Raw genomic sequence first — 5,888 nt, 5'->3', positions numbered from 1 at the left:
TTGGAACAAGAAGAGTGTGTAGTTGCATATGTTGTGAAAATGGGCATGGAAGATTAAAAATTGTAAAACTATGCACTATACTGTATGACATCAACCCTCTGGACATATCCTCCCCTCCTTCCTCCCAAGGACATAGCTATTCATCCTTGACATTTCTCTCTCCATTACACAAAGAGAGAAATAAATGGATATTTGAATTGTTTTCAAATTCTCACTTACCATCCTAAAAGACTTAGAGTAGACAAACAATACTGGTATGTATTTAATAAACCTCATGACTGAGCTGGACTCTAGCCCTTACTCCCTGCGTGTTTCACCACCTCCAGTGGTGTAAGGGCTGTGAAGGTGGTGAAACACCCAGGGAGTAAAGGGTTAGAGTCCAGCTCAGTCATAATGTTAATTAAAAACAATTTGTTGGTTTCTCATAGGCCATAGCCATTTATAACAAACAATATGTAGTTCATAACTTTAGAATGCAACAATGAAATAGATAATGTTGCTATTACTGTATAAAATAAATTACACAGGAGCAATAAAGACCATGTGTGAGAAAGTGTTAGATAAAAGAGTGATAGAAAGTGTCAGTGCCAGAGAGGTATTTATTTTATACATCTTCAGATACTGATGAGGCACCTGACGAACCACAGCCAACCACTTCTTCAGAGACATTGTCATCACCTCATCCAAGCACCTCACTTTCAAAAGCTTCATCATCTCTATTTAAAGATATATCAGATGCTCCTTCTCCCTCACCATTTAAGAGAGATAAGAGGGAGAGTTCTATGGAACAAATCAGCATAACTGGTTGTGATAAAAACTACTAAGTCTGAAAAAGTCACTTTGGATCAGCAAGTTGCTAATTATATATATATGCAACAAATTCACCCTTCCGAACAGTGGAGCACGAAGAGTTTATCAAGATGATTAAAATGCTAAGACCAGGATATGTTCCACCTAAAAGACATCAAATTGGAGAGTCTCTTTTGGATCAAGCCTACGATATAGTGATTAAGAATTATTCAGAAGAACTTAGTGGGAAAACAGTTTGCATGGCCATGGATGGATGGAGTAATGTCCTTAATGAGCCTATAGTATGCATAACTTTAACAGCGGACAATCGTATTTATTTTGTTGACTCTATAGACACAGGATCAAGACTTACAGCTGAATATCTGTTGAAATTAGCTGAATGTGCTACAAAAAAGTGTGAAGACAAATTCGGATGCACAGTAAGAAGCTGTGTAACAGATAATGCTGCTAATATGGCAAAAATGAGAAGAGAATTCGGACAAGATAAATCCATTATAACATATGGTTGCTCTGCACACCTGTTAAATTTGCTTTCACAAGACCTGCAAATCAAGAACATTAAGGAACACATTACTGAAATCATTAAGTACTTCAGAAATCATCACATCCCAGGATCTTTGTATAGAAGAGCAGGAGGAACAATGCTAGTAATGCCATCACACACACACGATGGAACACCGTGACAGATTCTACTGAATCTTATTTAAAGAACTGGGAGACCCTTGTCAAAGTGTGCAAAGAAAATAGTGAAGACATTGATAAGAAAATTGAAAGGAAAGTTAATGATAAGGCATTAAAAAGAACTGCAGAAGACTATTTAGAGAGACTTAAGCCTATTGCTGTGGCATTGGACTGTGTCCAGAGAGAACATACCCTATTAAGTGATGCTGTAGAAATCTGGGTAAAACTGATATTAAGGAGTATTTAAGATAAGAAGAATATGGATAATTTTGAAAAAAGAATCAAAGTAGCATTTTCTAGCTAATGTGATAGATCCAAGGTATCAGGGCAGGGATCTGACTCCTGAGCAGCGAGACATTGCAGAACAGTATGTGTGCGAGTCTCTTCCACATTTCTTTTCAACATTAATGTTCTTCCATGGAAGAAGTGCACCATTTAAAGTGGTCTATTTTGGTAAGATGTTGTACAATCTCTCTCACCCCTTGCTTGGTGGCAGTATTTTGCCAATGATATGACAAAATGTAATGGATGTTCCTCGGCAATTATTTACAGCTGTTGCATCATCAGCAGGGGTTGAGAGAATTTTTTCCACATATGGATTTGTACACTCAAAGGTAAGAATTCGCCTAGGACAGGAAAAGGCATTTAAGCTTGTCACAGTACATAAGCATTTTAATGTTCAACTAAGCTAATTTAAATGTTTTGAACTATTTTTATTGTTTACAGAATGAGAATATTGTGTTGACTTGAAGTTATTACTGGTAATTCTTAACACACTATAATCCTAAAAATGTAAGAAAATAAACTTGTTACCAGTATTATTTTTTTTACAAAATGAGAATTTTATTGTTGACTTGAAGAAGTTAAGTTATTAATTTTTGAAACACTGTAATCCTATAAGAGCATTTATGTTAAATTTCATTATTACATTTGGATTTGTGCACTCAAATGTAAGATATGTTACCAGTTTTCTTTTATTTTACAAAAAGAATATTATTGTGTTAAATTCCATTGGTACACGTACTACATAAATATCTTAATGCCAATTTTCTGTTTATTATCCTGAATAAGCTTTGGTTGAAAAATACTGTTTTTATGGATTAAAAATACTATTTTAATGCAATTAGTAAAAAAATAAAAAAAATCGATTTAAATCAAATATAGATTTTTTTTTATTTAAAAAAAAAATCATGATTTTTTCCAACCCTGAATTAATTTATCAATAGCACAGAAACTGGAGTTATTACAAAAGCTTGATCGTGGTGTGCCTGTGCGGCGTCTAAATAAAGAATATGGTGTGGGAACTACCACCGTATATGACTTAAAGAAACAGAAAGACAAGTTGTTGAAGTTTTACACTGACAGTGATGACCATAAACTAATGGTAAAATAGGAAAAAATTACATCGGGCAAAAAATGAAGATCTTGACCGTGTGCTGACTAAGTGGATTCGACAACGAAGAAGTGTACGTATGCCACTGACTGATTTGATGGTCATGAAACAAGCTAGAATATCCCATGAAGAACTGGACACTGATGGTGAGTGTGAATATTCAGAGGGTTCATTGCAGAAATATTAATGTGTTTGCTTATGGGATGCTGCCACAGACACCGCTTGGGTGTTACCATAATATATGATACGATATATGTATCGTACTAAAGTTCTGAAATCCGAAAAATTCCGAAACACATGTGGCCCCAAGGGTTTCGGATAAAGGATTGTGAACCTGTACTGTGTTTGTCTTAAGCAACCGTTTTTGCATTCTCTTCCTTGCCAGAGTCAGGATGGCATATAATGTATAGGCAGCCAAAGTTTGTAACACACTTATGATATTATAACAACATTCGTAATATATTATGTTAACTTGTGATCATATAATAATACATTTTCATATGCTACTAGTCATGTTTTCAGTTACTTAGGACTTAATGGTACTATGTTTTTGGTTGATTATGCCACTCTTTGATAACACTTCTTTGATGGTATACAATTTATAACAAACCGCTCAGAAAAAAATGACACCTTAGTTTTTCTTAATCTACAGGTTACAATGATTAATATAATGTGTGGAGCCAAAAATTAACATTAAATTTTTATTGGACTACATAAGCTCCTACATACAGTGGTCCCTCGGTTAACGAGCACAATCCGTTCCAGCAGGTTGCTCGTTAACCGAAAAACTTGTTAACCGAAACCATTGTTTCAATGGGTTTTTGGGCAATTGGTTCCAGCTTACCGAAAATTGCCTAAATTCAACAAAAAAGGTAGAAAAGTACACTTACTTTGAGGTGTGTATGTAGAAGGCTCCTGGATGATGATGGGAATTAGAATGGGGGATGGAGGAGAAGGGAGAAGAGAAGGCATTGGGGTGGAAGAGAAGTCACCCCATGGTGCCATTTCACCCATAAAATTTTAGTTCTCTTGGTGTAATTCAAGATTATTTTCTTTTAAATCAACATTGCACTGCATTATATATTGTCAATATGTAAAATAAATTTCAAAATGACCAATTGCTTGCAAACACAGAAAAACAGAGTTTAGTTGAAGAGAGTCTCAAGCAAGATGTTGCCTCCACTGAAAAGACAGAGAGAATGGCACCTGTTTGGTGTGTTGCCAGGCTGGATGGTGTGCATGAAACTAGTTTCCTTACCTTCAATTATGTTCAATAATTGTTAAAATGACTAAAAAATTTAATATTATACTTTTAAAAATATTGAATAGTATAAACTTCTTTATATTTACTAAAATAGTAAGGAATTTAAGCCCGAAAACTGATTACTGTATTGGCGGACTAATACTACAGCTGGTGGACCGCCAAATGCAAGCGAAAACATGTTGAGGTCGACTCGTAAAAAACTTGTTAATCGAGGGATTGCTCGTTAACTGAAGTTAAGAATCTTACGGAAGGTAAATTGTTAACCGAAATCTCGTAACCGAGGCGCTCGTTAACCGAGGGATCACTGTATAACGATTTGCTTTTTGGTAACAATGTAACAATATGTAACACAGAAATGGGGAGAACGTAATATCTCTACCTTTACCAATTGTGTATCTGTCGGGATGACAGTTACCATGAATATACGTAACAACCTTCCTGGGTTGTCACCACTTGTAACAGCCACTTGAGAAGCACATTAAATTATATTTTAGACATACAAAAATACAGGTATAGATAAAAGTGTATTGGATCTTCTGCAGTGAAATCTAATATGTTCCTTTGTTTGTATTTATTATAAAGAGTTTCTAAGTATACTTTCAAAAAGGATTATCAAGGGTAACTTTACCATTGTAGCTATGAATGTTAAATGAGGAAGGAGGCTATTTTAAATAACTCTGCTAAGTACGTCCTGTCGATTTGATAGTTGAGTGAGGACTTCTCGAGGGAGAACGGAAATATATGAGTCGTCCTCCCTTGAGGAAGACGGGTCACCTCAACGATGACTCTAAATAACGTGTTCCTCTATTGAGTGATATCTACTACTGCCCGCAATAGGTGGCCAGAGAGCCGGCTACTTAATGCTTAACTCAGCGCCAAGTGACGCGACTTCTCGTTGTTCCAGCCCTTATCAATCAGTATTATATAAATATGGGCTAAGGGCATATATTCATTATATACATTCTATCACCTAGACTATTGAGCATACAGCTACATAAGCATTTGTTCTGTCACACCTCCGAGGGTGGACAGCACATAAACATTTGTAGTTTCACACACACTCAGGTTACAACCCATAAATATATGTCCCCAGGCCTCCGTGAGAGTAGGCCTGTGGAGTGTAGCCTCATATCTGTGTTGAAGTATTGATTACATACCCCCTTACAAGTGGACAGAGAGAGGTTCGCCTAGTTCACAAATTCACACAGTTCACCAGTTCACAGTCAGACACCGTACCAAAGAGACGTGTGTGAGCATAGCTCCCAAGGCTGTATCTCTCTCAAATTATATAAGCTAATTACAAGCTAATAGCTAATGCTCAGTAGTCTGTCAACAAACAATTCTGTAACTACCAGAGCATCCAATATAACTAGAAAATCACCACGTGTGTTTACATTAAACCAAGGAACCACAAATGAAGATAACAGAACCTGTGTATACACTTGTGTATACTTACACGCTAAGATAATTACAAGTTTAACCCAGGGCGGCTGGGACGACTCAACGACTCAAATCTACCTGTACCAAAGGTGACATGCCGTGAGACTACCTATTATCTCACCCAGCTTCATCAAAGGTACCAGCAACTACTCAATACTCATTCAGGCAAGTGTTAGCAAGTGAGATCGCTTGATATCAAAACCTGGCCCAAACACCGAGGGCACACCTTATCACGTGCTCTGAACATGCTACTTCATAGCTAGTGGAAAGTTACAGGGGGTGATATTTATACAAGTCTAA

Source organism: Homarus americanus, unplaced genomic scaffold, assembly GCF_018991925.1.
Source record: "Homarus americanus isolate GMGI-L3 unplaced genomic scaffold, GMGI_Hamer_2.0 scaffold33468, whole genome shotgun sequence".
NCBI lineage: Eukaryota > Metazoa > Arthropoda > Malacostraca > Decapoda > Nephropidae > Homarus > Homarus americanus.
This window is presented reverse-complemented; position numbering follows the sequence as displayed.